This window comes from Lygodium microphyllum, chromosome 1 (assembly GCF_053477565.2).
Source record: "Lygodium microphyllum isolate KBCC chromosome 1, Lygodium_microphyllum_v1.1.10, whole genome shotgun sequence".
Lineage (NCBI taxonomy): Eukaryota > Viridiplantae > Streptophyta > Polypodiopsida > Schizaeales > Lygodiaceae > Lygodium > Lygodium microphyllum.
Window position 1 is genome coordinate 71241232 of NC_141135.1, and position 20344 is coordinate 71261575.

A 20344-nucleotide genomic window follows, 5' to 3' on the forward strand; every position below is an offset into this window, starting at 1 on the left:
AAGTGGGTATTATGGTTACTACACCTATGGTGTCAATGGAGTAACCCTTCAAAAGTGGGTACTATGGTTACTACACCTATGGAACGCCACATGGGGAAAAATAATTTGCCTCTCTCTCTCTCTCTCTCTCTCTCTCTCTCTCTCTCTCTCTCTCTCTCTCTCTCTCTCTCTCTCTCTCTCTCTCTCTCTCTCTCTCTCTCTCTCTCTCTCTCTCTCTCTCTCTCTCTCTCTCTCTCTCTCTCTCTCTCTCTCTCTCTCTCTCTCTCTCTCTCTTGTGTGCCTATGTATGCATGCACATGTGTGCATGCTCATAGTGTGGCGGGTGCTCTTATGCAAGGGTGTTGAAATTCTCCAAGAATGATAGTCTTTCTTGTGATCATCTTGTAACATGAAATGCTTTACTAAGGGGAGGCATCCTCACCAATTATTTCTACAGTATATGGATTTAAGGCACTTTGCCATCACTTTGGAATGCACATGGAAGGGAGAGCACCAAACATGGTGGTCCCCTTTCATGACATCTCTTCACAATATATTGCACACAAAAAATTAACAAACGATGAGCAATTAACTACTTTGCACACATGTATTCCACCTTAGTTCTAGAAAGAAATAAAACCATCCATTGAAGGTTATGTTTGCAAATGTCATTTCAAATTAATAGCAATCTAAATTATTGGCCCTTAATCAAATTTCATGCACCAAAAACTCAACGTCATTTTGATTATTCAAGCCATGATCGTGGTTCCAAGGACCAACTATCACAACTCGATAGAGCATACTTTTACAAAGCAAAATAGGTTACAATTAACACAAACTTTCAAGACCCAAGCTACATAAGAGTAAATCAGACCTTAATGAAGCTAATCACATTTGGCAAAAGTTTGGTATGTAAGTGCACTAGTATGTCTACAATATAGTGATTTCCTATGGCACAAGTTTTGAGATGCATCTATTACTCGGTAGTAATAAAGTACATGGAACAATTGTGTGTGCATAAGAAAAGGCAAGTGTAATTTATTGATGAACAAGCACGTCAGTCAGAATGACTAGAACCTAGTGGAAGTAATTTCGATTTCAATAAGTTGCACAACAATGCAAAAATTGAAGAGCTAGGCCCGACAAGTCTAAGGTTTCACACTCCCTTCCTAGCATAGAACTTGAAGTAAATTTCACATTGAATACTCCAGATCGTGCTCTAAAGTGAAGTCTTTTCTTCCACTTTTTGGGCCCACCAAAAGGTCACATTTGTAAACATTGCATGCCCTTTGTCCAACCAAAGTCATTGAAACAAATATGAGGTGGTGCCAAACTGCCTATACTACATATATATGGGTGTGTGTATAGGTAAACCTTGCTTTCACTTTCTTCTTCCTATTGCTACCAACCATTTAGTCTTTCTCTTCTCATTCATTCCTCTTACACATAACAATCTAAGTAGCTCCACACCAAATGGCAGACACCCACTTTGTAAGTGTTAATCAATCAAAGTACTTATTCAAGGGTTGGGCATCCACAATTCTTTACACACCATAGAGAATATGGCCTATTGTTTACCTAGTAAACAAGTAAACTCCCTACCCACTTTTGGATGGGAGTCTCCCTTGCCTAATTTGTAAAGTGATGAACAAGGGTGCACATTTTGCATTTGTAGCCAATCAAAATAATAATAAGGATATTATTTTCCACTTCTTTGCAAAATGTGTTCTTCAGTGTATAAAGGCTTTGTGCCCATGTCCAGTTTGAAAAATTGCATGCCCACACTATGAGCAAGTATTTGGGCATATGTCATTTGGTGTGTAACCAACCTAATGCTCTTATATCTAAAGATCTTGGATATTCTTGTTCTACACACCTTTTATTAAATGGTTATGACCATTTTACTATTTTATCATATATACATATATACGAATTGTCTCTCTTGGATTATCATAGCTTTTGTATATATAACAAGTTCTTTCTATGCATGTGCACATGCGTACATGCATACGTGTGTGTGTGTGTGTGTGTGTGTGTGTGTGTGTGTGCGCGCGCGCGCGCGTGCATGTGTGCGCGCGCGCACAAACGCGTTGTGTGTGTGTGTGCGCGCGCGCGCGCGCGCACAAACGCGTAATCAAATTGCAAAATACTATCATCAACTTATCAATTCAAACACATCACAATTTAAATTGCAAAAGGGGAGCTAAAAGTTAACAATTAAGAATCAAAAAGATTAAGAACACACACTATGGTGCAATCTTGAGAATATAATAAGAGATTAAAACACAGTACCATTGAGTAGGCAAGTCAATATCAATGTATTGATAAAACAAATTAGAGCAACAAAATAGATAAGATGGGCTACAAAATGTTGCTAATTAGAAGGAACCATAGTCATAAGACAAGCATCTTCTTCCAGCTTCTATAAGCAAGTTAGGTAGAACCATTTATGATGAAGAGTTGAACCATGTTACCGATACAAGCCAACCACAATTAAGGGTTAGTAAGAACCAACACATCATTGTGGGTTACAGGTGTCAAAGATTCAACACTTGCCATTTTGTCACATCATACTTAGCAAACTTTGCTGAGTTGACAAGCACTTGCAATAAGCTAGAATTGGAGGGGATGGATAGGAAGCATAAAGAAGATAAGTGGCATTATATAATAGACAACACATGTGGAATAGTTTTGCCATGAGTGGTACAATGTCCATTTTTATCATAGTTTTGTGAATATGATGGCTACATTAGAAGAACATGATCTATTTAGAATAAATTATATTTGAAATGTGAAACGTATGTCAACATCTTTATTCTTGAATAGCTTAGGTATCCTAAAACTTGGTTTATTTCCATCAAACAAGCTTCGTCAATACCAATTTCAACAATGTTGTAGCTCTTCACCATGTAATAAACTTAATCACAAGAGAATTAAAGAGAACAAAAATTGAACAAGAGAGAAAAGAGAGACAAAGAACGCATGATAGAAGCATTGAGTACAATTTACCCACATGCATGAGTGAGCACCTTCCCCATGAATATATTTATGGATTTGCATTATCCTTTCATGATCAAAACAAATTGGAAATGTATCATTTTTGGACTATTTAGTTTAATAATTTCAACTCTTATCTAATAAATCTAATCTTAGGTTTACAAAAATAATTATCTGGCATGTTAGGCCTTGCACAAAAGTTACAATCAAATAGATAAATTGTATCTTTTTGCACTATACAACACCCAAAAATCCAAAGATTTGAGAAAGTTCTGAATATTCTAAGAAAGTTCTAGAAGATTCCTTATAGGATTGTAAAAGATTACTTATATTAGTGTGCTTACATTGACATTGCTATTGTTATGACTTATATCAATGATGTTTATGCCATCAATGATGCCATCATGCTTATTTGAGAGCTTATGTCATCTTATATCTAAAAGCTTCCCCTTAAACCTCAACTCTAGTATAAATAAGGGTCGGGCTACAATTCCCTTAGTCTTGCCAACATTAGTTGTGAGGCTCCTACAAGGTAAGTTCTCTCTAGTTCTAGTTGAAGCCTTGTATCTCTACTTCTTATTTTGTCTTGTATTAAGTCTAGTCTTGTATCAAGATCTTGCCTCATCCTGTATTGTGAACCTAGTCTTTTTGTAAATTACATTGTATCAAATCTTGTATCAATAAATATATTGGTGTACTTTGTCTTCTTACAGTAAAGAGAATCAAGTCCTTCTTCTTCTTCTTCTTCTTCTTCAAGTTAATCATTTGTAAGTTATGAGCCGACAATCCTTGTCCTTGCTAAATTCTTGTTGCACTCACAATAGTTTGGCAAGACCACATTCTTTGATCTTGCCTAGTTGTGATGGATACGATGATGGAAAGTGTCATCACCACCTTGCAAAATATTCAAGAATAAGTTCAAGAATCGTGAGAGTATTACATGGTTATAAGTAGAGAAATCCTAGACTTTGCAGTAGCCATCAAAGACCCTCAAAATCAAGAGTGTGTGTGAGAAGCAAGCTTTTCTAGGTAATATCTATTACTTGTTCTACATAGTCCACTTATTCCTCTTCTTCTCATGGGCATATATTAAGCACCACTACTGCTCCTCCATTACCACCACCATCACCACCTCCACCATTTCTACCACTACTACCTCCACTACCACTACCTCCACTGCTTCCACCACCGTGGTCCCCACTCATGTTTCTCCCCTAATGTTGAGTACCTCAAGTACAATGCTCTCTCTCTTTCTCTCTCATTTGCTTAGCCTTCGACACAAATCCATGTCATGCATATGTTTTTCACAATCCTCTTAATTTTGCAAGGGTCAAAGGGTTTTCATGAGATCCATTGTCTTAGACACTTTTAGTAGTTAACATAAGGGCGATAAGAATATCACATTGTTACTCCCACATACATATATACATTCATGTACCTCTCTCTTTTATATGTGTGATTTGCAATTACATCTCGATATATCATCACTTCCATTGTGCACACATAAGTGAAACTACATTGCATATGTTTTTGCTACATTCACTTGAGCATTGTTGTGTGAACTTACTACAAGAGGATATGATATCAAATAGTTTGTTACACTTACTACAAAAGCGTGTGATATTTGTCATTTTTCAAATTGTTCAAATAGTTAATATCGGGACAACAATATTACCTCATTGTTCCTCAATCCACTGTGCAAATATACATTCACATATGTGCATGCTTCTACACTCCACTCTTCCCTAGATATTTTGCACATGTTTTATTTACACATCTTATAATACTGTAATTGAGCCAAAGTCTACACACAATCTCCTTCACTTGCACATTCCTCTCTCTTTCTCTTATTCTCTCTCATCCTCATTTCATTGTGCTTGAAAATCAACACAATCAAATAATTTTGAAAGTAAATATTCATTATGCACATCAAATATGAATCGAGTTCCATTGTTGGAGGGTGGAATGGGCGATCTTTAACAAAGTCCAGGATTGACCCATGAAAGCACCGCTGGCTCAATCAAGAAGGGAAGCATGTGCAAAAGCATAAGGTGGATTCCTTTGCATCTTCTCCACACTATAATCTACAAATAATGTCATTGTTGGACTGAAGTGTAGGGCTGAAGTGCAACCAATCAATGTCATCACAACATGACCTCTCATTGGGGATCTTGATGTATCTTACACCCACTCATTCATAGGAATGTCATCTTTTGTGAATTCTGGAGAGACAATTCCATTGTAAGTGACATCTGATCGCATGTACACTAGAATATATATCACATGTACCTTCATTTAAATCATAAAATACTAATTTTAGTAATTGCACTCATTGAATGAAGCCAGCAAGTGTGATACATAAACAACATCCAACATGATCGTATCATGTCTCGCCTCTCTACCTCCAATGATACAGACATGTGTCTTGTAATAAATAACTTGTGCCATGTATAAGGCACAACATTTCTACCCTGACTCAATCCATCGACATCCATCCTCCACAACCTACTTAATGAGCTCTACCATGGAGTGTGTTGTGGCAAGGGAAAGTAACAGCCATGTGTCCTTGAGCACACGATCAGCCAAATGCATGGCGTCGATTGACTCCATCTCAGTATGGAAGTTCCATGATGAAATTCGATCCCCCAATCCATGCATGCCACTATGAACCACCATGATATCGCATGCGATGTTTGTGGTTTCTTTGTCAACCTCCACCATTTTTTGTTGGTTGACCTCCTCCAATGCCTCACTTGGCTAATCGCTTCGTAATGCATTTCCTATCTTGAATGGGTCATAGAGAATAGTACACTACTCCACCTTCGCCATTGTAGGAAACAACATCTTGCAAGGGGTCTTCCACGTGACTTTCAGTATGGACATTTGTACATTGACCTCACAATTAGCAATATATTCTTCTTTTTGAATTTTACTATAGATAATATTCTTAAGACATGCTTATTTACTTGTGTGTGGCTAGCACATCCCCTAGTGTCTTGCAAGAGGGCTTCCACGTGACTTTTAGTATGGCCCTCTACACGTTGACCTCACAATTAGCAACATATCCTTCTTTCATAATTTTACTATATATAGTATTCTTGAGGTACGTTAGTTCACCTATGTGTGTGGTTGGCACATCTTCTACCATTGTAGGTTCGTAATCGAAGCTCGATTATTAAATCGCCATTTTTGGAATTGGCTTTGTCTTTCAACTTGGTGTTTGAACTCCTCGATCTTGAACACATCATACTAACAAAGCACTTCATTGAATGTGATTGTTAAGTGGTGCTCCTCGGCTTCCTCATCTGAGATGTACCATAGAAGATTGTCTAGTAGCTCATCGTAGTGCTCATCAAGATGTTCTTGTTTCTCCCATGCCAATGGATATGTTAGGTATTCCTCATGTTCTTTAGGCAACATGCCCATGTTAGCATGGATGTAGATGCATGCGAGCAACTTCAACCTAGCATCAAATTCTATGAGACACTAAGTTGCATTCTTATTTTCTAAGCATGCTTGCTCTATTGCCCTTTCTTCTAGGGTTCTGACTATGGCTTTAGGATTTATCATGGTGGGAGGTTCATGGGCAAGATTGCAAAAGCATAAGATTGCTTGCCCTTTCAAGATTCTTTTGTTTATCCTAAGCCTCTATGGTGTCCACCATGTCGTGTTCCTTATTGGATATGACAAGTGTAGTCACAACTAATGGTTATGACTATTCTAGTTCCACACTTGATTGGGCATCATGCACCTTCTTATTTGTGGATTGGCTTCTATTTGCAACCATTGGAAGCACCTATTTCTTGGAATATTTGGAACTTTCAAAAGTGTTATACTAGCTTAGCACTTTAGGGAGAAGCAAAAATGGGGATATCTATGGATTGGCCTATCAACTTCTCACTCTTTTCCTTGGATTCAATTTTTGTATCTTTTGTAGTAGCAGCTATTTATTGTTGTTGTTGTTTCTTTTTGCTTTCTTTTCTTTCTCTTAGATAATGAAGATGCAAACTCAGGAGATTTTGTGCCTTCATGTGGTTTGACAATTGTATCATTGGACAACTCATTAGCAATCTCTTCTCCTTTTATCTTCTCATAGTGTTTCCCTACAACTAAACAATAGTGCTAGGCTACAATGATTTAATCAACTCTTGTTTTCAATATTTGAGCCTTTTTGCTATCTCGTCTTCATTCTGCATATTATTTAAAGGTGCTTGCAATTGTTCTTACTTAGTTGTTAACTTTGGGGCTTTATCTCATTCAATTATACAAGGCTTGTCCTTAGGGATTGTATTAGTATTGCCTCCTTTGAATGTTCCTTTGCATGCTTTGTTTAATATTTAGGCTCATTTTTATTCCATTGAGGTGGTACCCATGTGTGGTCTGATGAAGGTGGTCTTGCAAGTGATTTGGGTAACTGCAACCAATGGTTTCCTGCATAGTGCCCTTGAGCAAGCAGCAAGAGGGATCGTGGAACCCATTGCTGCATACTAGCTCTCCATCGATATCTTTGCCAACAACAAGGTTTAGGTCTTTTCTCAGGTTTTCTATTATTTCTGTAAGTCTATCTTATATCCTTGGCATTGCTCCTTAAATTTTTTGTTTGAAGAATGATCGTGCTGATAGGTCCTCTTTCTTTGTGGCGTGCTCGAAGTAATCGCTCAAGCATCTCCTTACTTCTCTCCACTAGTTGGTATCTCTTTTGAATTAAATTTCTCCTTGCCCTTCCCTTGAGGACTGGGAAGATTACCCTTGCTAAAAGATGTAATTATCCTCACATCTAGGAGTGTTAGATATATCCATTGCATTGCATAATCAACCTCACATTTTATTGCTTGCTCAAAAGCTTTACCAACAAGAAGTATTTTCTTTCCTATATCCTCATGGTTTGGGAGTGTATGGAATAAGGTCGGTAGACTTTCAATTTTGATAAATAGTGAGGACCTTTCTCTTCCCTAGGAGAGAATATAAACTTGATCTTTAGCACATAACAAACAATTCAAAAATCAAATACTTTATTTCACCATCACTCCGCAGAGTGATACAAAACTGTATTTCCATAGAAAGACACCGTCTAGCCTAGGATAGGACCTTTCAATCCCTCGGGATTGGACTATATGTGATCGCACTCCATCCGCGGTCAGTAGGAAATTTATTGGCTCAGAGCCCCTCTAAGATTCCCTGAGCCTTTGGAGCTGTCCTACATAATAAGGGCACTTACCACTCGGCCCTTTGCCCTCTCAGGTGCTTGAGTAATCAAAACCCAAAAACACCTACCTCCCTCGGGAGTGTAGGACCCCCACCCGCAGGTGAGTTTTTCCACACTCCGTAGAGTGTAAGGGAGCACTGGGTTGGGGACCCCAATGTCCCAAACCACCACAATCCACAATTTGTCCGACTGTGCAGAATCATAAGAGCCATAATTCATCATTCACAAATTCAAAAGCAGTCATAACCATAAGACATTTTAACACAGTTGTTAATGTGATACATAGAATCTATCTCCTTCATCAATTTACGTGTTCCTTTCTAAAAAGCATTTGATAATACTAACACACTTTTACAACTTTAAGTAAGTTCTAACTAATCATGATTTGTTTCTTATGTACTAACATGATTATCTTCATTTGGTCATCCATCGTGATTATGGTTTATAGCTGCAACCTCGATTTTTTGTGGGATGGCTGGTTCTTCACTTTGAATGGGTTCGAGGTTAACTTCTGCTTGTGCTTCAGCATCGTGTTGAATTTCCTCAGTAGCAACGGCCATTTCCTCATGTTGGGGAGCTCTCTGAGAGCGTGACCTTGCTCAGCACCTCGATGTCTCTTGGGAGCCATGGAAGAAACTTTGATGGGTTCGGGTAGCGCTTCCGTGTAGGGTTGGAGAGAGAGAGAGAGAGAGAGAGAGAGAGAGAGAGAGAGAGAGAGAGAGAGGCTCGGCTGATTGCATCATAGCTTCATCACGTCAATAGCAGCAGAGAGACTTTTGCATGGGTCGTTGTGTGTCTGTGTGTCTTTGACGTGACGCCCTACCCATGTTTATATAGTCGTGAGGGGGGAGGGGGGGGAGGGGTAAAGAGAGGACGATGACATTATTGATGACAAAGAGAGAGAGCACTTTCTTTTAGTGCTTAGCTTTAAAGCTTATGCTTTTTCTCACTATTTTTGTTTTTTTTCAGCCCTGCAACTTTTTTGGATCATAACTTCATCGCATACTCCAAATATAGTCATTTAGGTACTCAAAATGATCAGAACGCATCACTCAACAAGCTTACACGGGCAGAATTGCGAAAATATATCAAAAATAGGTGAAAATAACATTTTTTATAAATTGCATTATTTTTATCGATCTTTTATCTTGGACGTCTTATTCCTTTCAAAATAAGTCACAATATTTATTCGGATCCATCTAAAGTGGGAATTAAGTCATCTAAACATGATACTAGAGATTTCAAACTATACTAGTAACCGGTCATGCTTCCTGTAAATCTTGTAGAGATTCTGCAGTTTTTTTCCATGTGTGGACGTACAACATAAATCAATTTTCTTTGGAATGTATACACACATTGTTTATTAAAATAAACTAAGTAATGGGGACATTGCATTCTCCCCTCCTTAGGGAAATCGAGATGTTCTCATCTCGAGAGAAACTAGGGATATTCTTTCATAAGAGTTGCCTCATCGACTCGCATGGTATCTTCTTCAAGATAATCCTTCCATTGTACTAGGTGTTCTCTTAGAATTCGACTTCTTAGAGGTTTTTCCTTGTATCTAGAATCTTCTCGAGTTGTATTTCTAGAATTCCTTGGGTAGGCATAACTATTTATTTGTCATTAAGCACATGATTTGGGTTTGGTACATAAGGTTTCAATAGGCTTACATGAAATATTGTGAATCTTAAGATGGGGTGGCAATTTAAGCTTGTAGGCTTACCTTCCCATTGATTTGATTACTTCATAAGGTCCACAGTACCTTGGATTAAGATTTTTGTATTTCCCCAAGGATAATGAGCTCTTTTCAGGTCTTACTTAGAAACACCATGTCATCTTCCTTAAATGTTTTTATGGCTCTTTCAAGATATGCTTAGGATTTTTGTCGATCTTGAGCAACTTGGATATCATGTCAAATCAATTGGATTTGTTGGTCCATCTCTTCAAGCATAGTCTTAGAAGCCTCTACTTTGAGAGCGAGATCTAAGAAGTTTAGAGGTGTACGACATTCTTACCCATACAAGGCTTGGAATGGCAACCTCTTGATTGTTTGTTGAAAGGTAGTGTTATAAGCAAACTCCACCAAAGGTAAATGTTCAATACACCATTTTAGTTCTTTACCACAATAAGACCTTAGACTATCTTCAATGGTCTGGTTCACCCTCTCGGTTTGGCCTCAGTTTGAGGATGATAAGAAATACTAAAGGATAGCTTCATTCCAATTGCTTGGAATAGGCAAGTCCAAAACTTAGAGGTGAATCTGGAGTCTCAGTCTGATTATGCTCTTTGGCAATCCATGTAACCTAAATACTTCTTTGATAAAGACTCGAGCAATGTCAGATGACTTATAGGTTGTTTTGATTGGGATCAACTAGGATCAAGTGTGCAACTTTTGTCAATCTATCAACCACTACCATGATGGAGTCATATCCACTAGTAGTTGTAGGTAATCCAACAACAAAGTCCATACTTATTGATTCCCATTTCATTTGTGGAATATCCAAGGGTCGTAACTCTCCAGGCATCTTGATCCTTTCAGCCTTGACTCTTTGACAAGTCACGCATTGAGTTACATACTTTAATACATCCCTTTTTAATCTTGGCCAATGATAGCTCTTACGAACTGCATTGAGTGCCTTGGCATACCCCAGATGTCCTGCAATGGGGTTGTCATGTGCTTTGGCCTTCACTTCTGGTCTTTTTGGGATACAAAGGCAGTCATGGTAATGTAGACAACCATTACTAACACGATAATCCTTAATCTCAGACCTTTCTTTGTCAGAGCTTTCTCCTTGAAGTACCTTAGCCATGAGTCCTTCATATTCTTTATCCTGAGAAATAGCTTGGTGTACAAGCTCAAGTACAGGGTTATCAGGTATGGATACAATTCTTAAGCTTCGAACTTCTACAACGCTATTAAGAAAGGCTTTTTAGCTTAATGCATCTACAACAACATTGTCCTTCCCTGGATGATATTTGATTTTAAAATCAAACTCTTGTAGTATCTCCATCCATCTTCTTTGCCTCATGGTTAGGTCAGCTTGGGTGAAGATCCACTTAAGACTTTTATGATCTGTCACTAAAGTGAATTCATTTCCCAATAGATAGTGTCTCCACAATTTCAAGGCATGGATTACTACGAGTAACTCAAGGTCATGAGTGGCATAGTTGGATTCATAGGGTTTCAATTTTCTAGAAGTATAGGCCAGTAGTCTTCCTTCTTGTACTAGCACCCCACCGATTGCAAGTCCACTTGCATCAGTGATCACTTCAAATGGTTGATTGAAGTCAAGGAGTTTTAATACAGGTGCAGTGGTTACATCTTCTTTAAGCTTATCAAAGCTTTCTTGATGTTCATTGGTCCAAATGATTATTGTATTTTTCTTCAAAAGATTTGTCAAGGGTGCAGTAATGAGGGAATAATCCTTGATGAAAATTTGATACCATCCTGTCAGTCCCAAAAATCCACGGATTTCTTTTATTGTCTTAGGTATTGGCCATTCTAGGATATCTTTTACGTTGGTAGGGTCTACAAAGATTCCATTAGCGGAAACAATGTATCCAAGATATTCAATCCTGTCATCAGTGAGAAATACACATTTACTCATCTTGGCATTGAGCTGATTTTCACAAAGTGTTACTAGGGCGATCTTTAAGTGACCTTCATGTTTCTCTATTGATTTGGAGTATACTAGTATATTGTCAAAAAATACTAACACAAAATTATCTAGATATGGTCGAAAGATGTCTTGCATTAGACGATTGAATGTAGCCGGGGCATTAGTCAATCCGAATGGCATGACTGAAAATTCATAATGACCATACCTAGTGCTAAAGGCAATCTTTGGGATATCTTGTTCCTTGATTCAAATTGATAGTATCCGGACCTTAGATCAATCTTGGAAAAAAACCTTGGCTCTGTGTAGGTGGTCTATAAACCTTAGAGCTTCGGGGGGCCGCCATGTGTGTGTGAGAGAGAGACAGAGAAGACTGAGGCTGGAGCGAGCTCCTTATTATGATGGCACATCTTTTTGTTGTCTGTGTTTTGTTGTTTGTGACCAGAGATCGTTCGTCCTCATCCTTATCCACAGAAGGCATCGGCAAGAAACGGCAATGAAAAAGAAGATAATCTTTTGCTGTAATAAAACCTTAAAATCCTAAGGTCCTTATAAAGCTAGTTCCTATGCAATGTTACAATGAAGCCTTCATATCAAAGCCAAAGCATTAGAATCTTACGGGTGGGAGTGCTTTAAAGATGAATCTTAAGAGTGGGAGTGCTACTTTGAAGATCTTTTGTGGGTTTTTCACCTTTTTGGTGTCAAATTGGTGGATTTTCAATGTTTCTTCTTCATGGAGATAGTGTGTCTCCCAAAATCAAAGTGTTGTGGTATTCATCCTTATCAGTATATTAGTTAGTGATGGGTGTTTGGAATCAAGACAAAATATTGATGTGAAGAGATAATGGTTGTTGAAGAAGGGGACAAATGATCCATGGAAGTGTGAAGAAATGAGAAGAAGGATATGATGTTTTTCTTGAAGCTTACAATGGAAGTTTACCATGGTTCTTTGGTTCGCGGGAGCTCACCAATTTAAGTGTGGGAGGAATGATAGCCTCCAATTTTGTCATCAAAAAGGCTAAAAGATTTGGGATCTACATCGACAAATTATTCACTTTATCAAAAATGTTTGTGATATTGTATCTAAGTTGTACTTCATTGATATATATTTTTACCATTGTAAATGCTTGGCTTGGAGCTATAAAAGCCATTGCATATGTTCCTTGATTTTAAAAACCTTAGGAATATTGCCTAGAATACATGCAACACATAAGGGCTTCAACCTTAGTCTTTTTGTATGGTCAAAAATATTTGATTTAATAAAGGTTCAAAAGGGTGCAATTGGGGTTCTTGGGAAAAAGTGGTTGAGGAGGTTGGAGCACGGCAGATTGTGGTGCCTCTTTAACTTCTATCTTCCCTCTTTTCCAAACTCTCTTTGTCCATCCTTCTTCTTGCTCTTCCTTTGTGCTGCAACTATGGATCTTGAGTGTGTAGAGGAAGAGGAGGAGCCTCCTGATCTTGTTTCTTGATTGGTGAGGGTGTGTCTTGAGTCTTTTGTGTGTGTGTATTCATGGCAAGAGAGGTGTGTTTGCAGGTTTCATGGTGAGGAGCAAAGCTCCAAGCATATACTTTGCTGCTCGGTACCCTGGCTTTGTGCTTGTTTGTGTGCTGGGTGAGAGCCAGTCATTTGTTCTTCTTGAGCCAATCCATTCCCAGAATGCAATCGTAGCATCCTAGTGGTAGGATTCAAAATTCTGTTTCAGTTATATGGATGTCTAACTCAAATTGAAGTTTCCCTATAATTTCGATTGAGGCAATTTCCTTCACACTGGCCAATTCTACTATCATTTTCCTTGCCCCTTGGATTCTAGATGCAATATTTTAATTGTTTTAGATACAAGAAAGGAATGCGTGCTATGACAATCAATTAAGATCGTAAATGATGTACCCTTGTAAGTAGCTGGAGATTGAATTACTAAACATTGGTGGTCCGCTCCTTTCTTTTCCATAGTAGCATGAATGAATCTTCTTTCAAATTCTTCACCTAACATGCATTCCTCGTGCTATCCAATCATGGTATTTACCCGGGTACTAGTTGTTCTTCCATGTCCACAGGCCTAGGTTGTTGTTGTCGTTCCCTCGGCCTCTTCCACCAACTTGGTTTGGGCTAGGATTTTGAGGATGGTTAGGACAATTAGCCGTTAGGTGTCCAATCCTTTCACACTGGTAGCATTGCATGATTCCTATCCCATTTGACCCTTGGGTGATTGCATTAGCTCTACTATTTCCTCTGGAATTGGCCATGTCGATACCACGGTTTGGATAACCCTTTCCGTAATTGTTTATTGGATGGTTCCTTTGGCCATTTCAAGCTATTTCCTTGGCCATAGGTTTTTCTCGCATAAGAGCATCTTCAAGAGTCATTGGTCTCATTGATTCAAGGCGAGTGTCCAAGGGTGGATTTATTCTTTGGCAAAACCTTACAATCTATTGAGACATTGTCATTGGGGATGCATATTTGCACAGACTCACAAACTTAGAATAGTATCCTTTCAAGGTAGGCTTAATTGTCGTAAGTTGTAGAATTCATTCGTCTTGATTGATTCAAAAGACGGGGGAAGATAACGTCCTTTTATAGCTTCTTTGATCTCCTCCCAAGTTTGGGAAGCTTCTGTTACCCCTTTATCTTGGCAAAACTATTCCCACCAATGCTTAGCTTCACCAGTAAGACAAAGATGAGCAGTCATGAATTGATTTGCAGCAGTAGTTTCAGCGGCTAGGAAATAATCGTCCAAAGCCTCAATCCATGCTTCTGCATCTTGCTCCACCTTGGTTCCTTCACCGCTATACTTAGGTATTGGTGCCTGCTTGAGAAGAAACTTCTTCTCTTAGAGTCCCTTGTATGTTTCATCAATTTGCACCATTTAGCAATTATGATTATCTCCGTAACTTCTTTGTTACAAAATGAGGTATCTCTAGGAATTGATAAGATTTTTGGAAGATTGGGATACTCTAGAAGCTCATAAATTTTTGACTTTACACTCCCGCGTAAGGGTTAACCTATCGGGAGAATAACCTTTGTATATTGGTCATACACCCATTTATTTCTCATTACAAATTTTCCATTTATATATTTTGCCTTATCATTTCAAAGAGTATCATACTTTTACAAAGTCTTATCAAGTTGAGGTTCTCAAACCATTTCAACAACTTGAGATGGACTTTCACATCTTTGTACAGAGTTGAGTCTAAGTAAAAGTAAGGGTTGTCCCTTCCCCAGGTTTGGGCTTCAGTTTTAGCCCCTTCGTAAGCTTAAACAATTCCATAGACTAGTCTTCTCTAAGATAGCCATTATGCTTTCGCTTAATTCCAATATATTTGACTAGCAAGCAGTGGAGTACATGATCTCAAGAATCACTCGCATAAAGTGTACTTCATTATTAACTTGTCAAAGTAGCTCAACTATCATCATAAGCTCATAACTCACGCTCTTCAAAAATAATAACGAGACTTTATATTTATGAAAGTACTTACAAAGATGTATTTGATCATACTATGATATATCAATACATCATCTCCTGGATCCTTTCCTCATGAAAATTATCAGGATCTATATTCTCATATCTTGGGGGATTCTCATATACATGGAAAATAACATAATGTGGTGGCTCTTGGGGATAACCAAAACATCCCGTACCAAAATAAGGCCTTCTTGGTACTACAATAACTCTCTCGAGTGGTACTATTTGTAACACTTTCCGATATACCCACAAGGTTTTAGATACAGGCTCATCCCCCATGTTTCAGCAAAGGCACTGAAGAAAATATATATCTTAACTATCCTTACTTGTTTAGCCCATCGAACCCTCCATAGTTCGTAATGAAGAAGGATGTTATGCCCATAATATATCTCCATATGTGACCTTTTCCTTGGCCATAAATCTCTCACATACCAAGAGTTGGGAGGAGGTTGCAATATAATTCGAGGAATAAAGATCATCTCCATTATCTCAAATATAGCCTCACGGTATGAGAATTTATTCGACCCTAAGGCTACTTGATACATGATGGGAAAAATATCCCGCAAATGTGTAGCTTCCTCATCACTAAGTTCTTGATGAGCACAATGTGTATGCTAGTGTTAGTGCAAGATATTCAACAATATTTTTCTTCAAACAATTGTGGTTATTTTATTAATTCCTTTTATACATTTACTACTTAAGCTTACACTAAAAGCTCATGTGAAAACTAGGCTCTTTTGAAACCTAGGCTCTGATACCACGTGTGAGATGCCTCCTCCAACAAACCTGGAGGAGTCCTAAAGTAGTCGACTGAAATTCATATCCATGCACATCACCATCCCATCTCCCCACGGGAAACCTTAGACTTAGTTGAGCATGAGAATCTCAATTCTACTTCACAGGGGAAGCATGGACAAGTCACCCCTAACAACAATCTAACACCCACCTAAGAAAGACCACTTTGTAATCAATCAAAGGCAGGAGTGAGGTTAACACTGCACTTGGTTCAAAGAGAGTGAGATACGGGGGAGAGTGTAACTCGATCCCCCTATCCATAAGGTAAAATCTCAGCTCCGGTTCCTCTAAAATTGTGTTAAACCTGGTAACTAATCCTAACGGTATTGGGACAGTCACGATTTAATCAGCTCTATCTAGTATTAAAAAGTTACCCGACTTATCGAGTCCACCCAGCCACAGGTGTCCAATCATCAGGATCAAAGCCTCCCACTTTCCTCGATGGGTTTGCTTAGTTTTCTAATTAGCAAAGCATACTACCACACTGTTTGGACATATAAAATCAGCTTTCTTTTATTATTTTGTTAAATTGGATTCATTAAACTCGATCTTTAGCACATAACAAACAATTTGGAAATCAAATACTTTATTTCACCATCACTCCACAAAGTGATACAAAACCGTCTTTCCGTAGAAAGACACCGTCCAACCTAGGATAGGACCTTCCAATCCCTTAGGATTGGGCGGTATGTGATCGCACTCCATCCACGGTCAACAGGAAATTTACTAGCTCAGAGCCCCTCTAAGCTTCCTTGAGCCTCCGGAGCCGTCCTACATAACAAGGGCACTTACCACTCGGCCCTTTGCCCTCTTAGATGCTCGAGTGATCAAAAACCAAAAACACCTACCTCCCTCGGGAGCGTAGGACCCCCATCCATAGGTGAGTTTTTCCACATTCCGTAGAGTGTAAGGGAGCATTGGGTTGGGGACCCCAATGTCCCAAACCACCACAATCCACAATTCATCCGGCTGTGCAAGCCCGGAATCATAAGAGCCATAATTCATCATTCACAAATTCAAAAGTAGTCATAACCATAAGACATTTTAACACAGCCATCAATGTGATACATAGAATCTATCCCCTTCATCAATTTCCATGTTCCTTCCTAAAAAGCATTTGATAATACTAGCACGCTTTTACAAGTCTAAGTAAGTTCTAACTAATCGTGATCCTTTTCTTAAGTACTAACCTGATTATCTTCATTTGGCCATCCATTGTGATTACAGTTTATAGCCGCAACCTTGATTTGTTGTGGGATGGCTGGTTCTTCGGTTTGAATGGGTTCAGGGTTAACTTCTGCTTGTGCTTTAGCATAGTATTGAGTCCCCTCAACAGGCAGCAGCCATTTCCTCGTGTTGGGGAGCTCTCTAAGTGTGACCTTGCCTAGCACCTCGACGTCTCTTGGGAGCCATGGAAGAAACTTTGATGGGTTCGGGCAGCACTTCTGCGTAGGGTTGGAGAGAGAGAGAGAGAGAGAGAGAGAGAGAGAGAGAGAGAGAGAGAGAGGCTGATTGTAGTAGAGCTTTGTCGCGTCAATAGTAGCAGAGAGACTTTTGCATGGGTCGTTGTGTGTATGTGTGTCTTTGACATGACGCCCTACCCATGTTTATATAGTAGTGAGGGAGGGGAGGGGGTAAAGAGAGGACAATGACATCATTGATGACAAAGAGAGGACACTTTCTTTTAGTACTTAACTTTACAACTTATGGTTTTTTTCACTATTTTTGTTTTTTTTCAGCCCTGCAACTTGTTTGGATCATAAATTCGTCATATGAACTCCAAATATAGTCATTTGGGTACTCAAAACGATTAGAACACATCTGATCAACAAGATTTCACGGGCAAAATTTGTGAAAATCTATCAAAAATAGGTGAAAATAACAATTTTTATAAATCGTGTTAGTTTTATCAATCTTTTTTCTTGGACGACTTATTTCTTTCAAAATAAGTCACAGTATATATTTGGATCCATCTAAAGTGGGAATTAAGTCATCTAAACATGATACTAGAGATTTCAAACTATTTTAGTAAACCAGTCTTGCTTCCTGTAAATCTTGTAGAGATTTTGCAGCTTTTTTCCATGTGTGAACGTGCAACATAAATCAATTTTCTTTGAAATCTATACACACATTGTTTATTAAAATAAACTAAGTAATGGGGACGTTACAATGCAAGTTCTATTGTTGGTTGGATTGAGTGTTGCAAGCAACCGTTGATAGTAATGGTTGCTTTGACTTATCAGAACACACGGATGTGTTTGAGGTTTCATCATTGTTAGAAGAGATAGCAATGGGTTTATTCATGGGTGGACTTGATGCTTCATTGCTCAGTTCTTCAACATCCTTGGTCTTAATCTTCTTGGTGTCTACAGCCACTTGCAATTACCGTTGTTTTCATTGTTTTCTCCTCTTTTTCTTGGGCAATTGAGGTGTATCTTTTAAAGACTTAGGACCCTTAACTAGGTCAGCTGTTGATGTGCTTAGTTGGGCCTCATCATTCTCTTTCTATAGTGTGTCCTCATGGGACATAAATGCGGCCTATTGAACAGCCTCGCTAGGTTGTGAGGGTACAACTACCTCTCTTTGTGGAGGGTCTAGTTCTTTGGCCAATCCTCTTTTGCTTAGCCCCTCATCTGATTGCATTGGTAGTTGCTCTTGGTTAGGGGGTGTTTGCTCTAGGCTCTTGCCCTTACCCATTGGAATATGCCTCCATTGCTTCTTATCAGAGCGGGTGTTGTGTTTAGAGCTATTTTTCTCTTGCTCTGGAGGTTCAGGTGACTCCAATGTAGAACCGAGAGACGGTTTAGGGTTCCTATCATATAGGCTTGGACAAAACCAGATGAAGAAGTCAGGGTTGTATTTATGGGAAGCATAGAGATCTAGGATTGCAGGGTCTTGAGTGAGGCAAAAGACATATGCACTAACATCAAGTACCATGCTCCCTACTCCTAGCCTGCTAGCCACATGTAGATCTTCTTCTAGAAGCACTTTATCGTACAATGGATGTTTTTGGATAGTGGTAGAAAGCTGGACCTCATGGACCATTGCCAACACTCTTGATGAGGTTGGGGCAACGAATGTGGGATCATGTATTGATGTCTAAAGGGATTTCATTTGCTTATTGAGTGTCATTAGTCGATGGCCAATTTTGGCTGCCAAACTCTAGTTAGAGTACCATTTTCGCACAAAGTTGCATGGCCCTCTCCCTTTTTGTTTGATTGCTTCCAGCTTTTCCTTCTTTGTCTCACATTGAGCAATATAGAGTGAGGGTATTAAGCTCAATTCTCTAGTTGTGGCCTTTGGGATGTCCTTTATGTCTTCTTCAACGATGGCTACATAGCGAGAGCAAACATGTTGTTGCTCGTCCCAAGTTAAGGGTTTAGCTATGAGCTTTTTGTGCTCTGGTGTTGGCCTTCCAATGTCCACATGGACGTACACATGTGTGATGGCTGTTAGCTTGTGATCAAGCTTCATCATGCACTTCATCTCTGGTTCATTGGTCAGATGTGCCATCTCCTTGGCCAAATCTTCAAGAGATTTCTCCTCAAGCCTTTGGCAGTGCTGGAGGTGTCAAGGATGTTGGTTGCGATACCTCTTCTATAGGTGAATTGCTAAGGACATGTTCCACAAGAGGCATCGTCATGGCCAAAGGCTGACTGTTGTGATTCCTAATTGAAAGTAGTAGCGGCTATTTCAGTGGATTGGCCACTATTGGTAGACTACAATGTAAAGTCCTTACGCAGATCAGAAGTGGCCGTGTCTTTTGTTGCCCTTTGCACATTCACTTATGTAGATCGAGCATCAGTTGAGCTAGTCACGATGGATTGCATAGACATATCCTTAGGCTGAGAGCTAAGGGTGGTGTCATGTCCCGCATCTTGGACATTTGGAAGCTCAGATGGAGATTGAGATAGGGATTGAGCAGCTGCACTCGCTTCCTGTGTCCCTTTAGGACAAGAAAGTGTAGGAGATTTGGGACTCCTAAGTGGACTTGGCAGTGGCTGGAGGATTTACTCGTTGTTGTTTGACAATTCTGCCATTTGTTTTGTTGAGAAATAAGCCTTATTATGAGCAATGTTGCACCTATGATGCTCGTAATCCTCTTGGGAAATCAAAGGCTCCTTGGGCACTAGTGGCTTTTGTGCACCCTCAATGATAACATCTAATATCTACTTGTTAAGAATACTAGGCTAAGGATCTACCTTTCGAATATTCCTGTTTGGTTTCTTGATTTCAATCGTGAGGGGCTCAATCACTCCAACCTTGTTGAGTGAAGACTTGGATTTTCG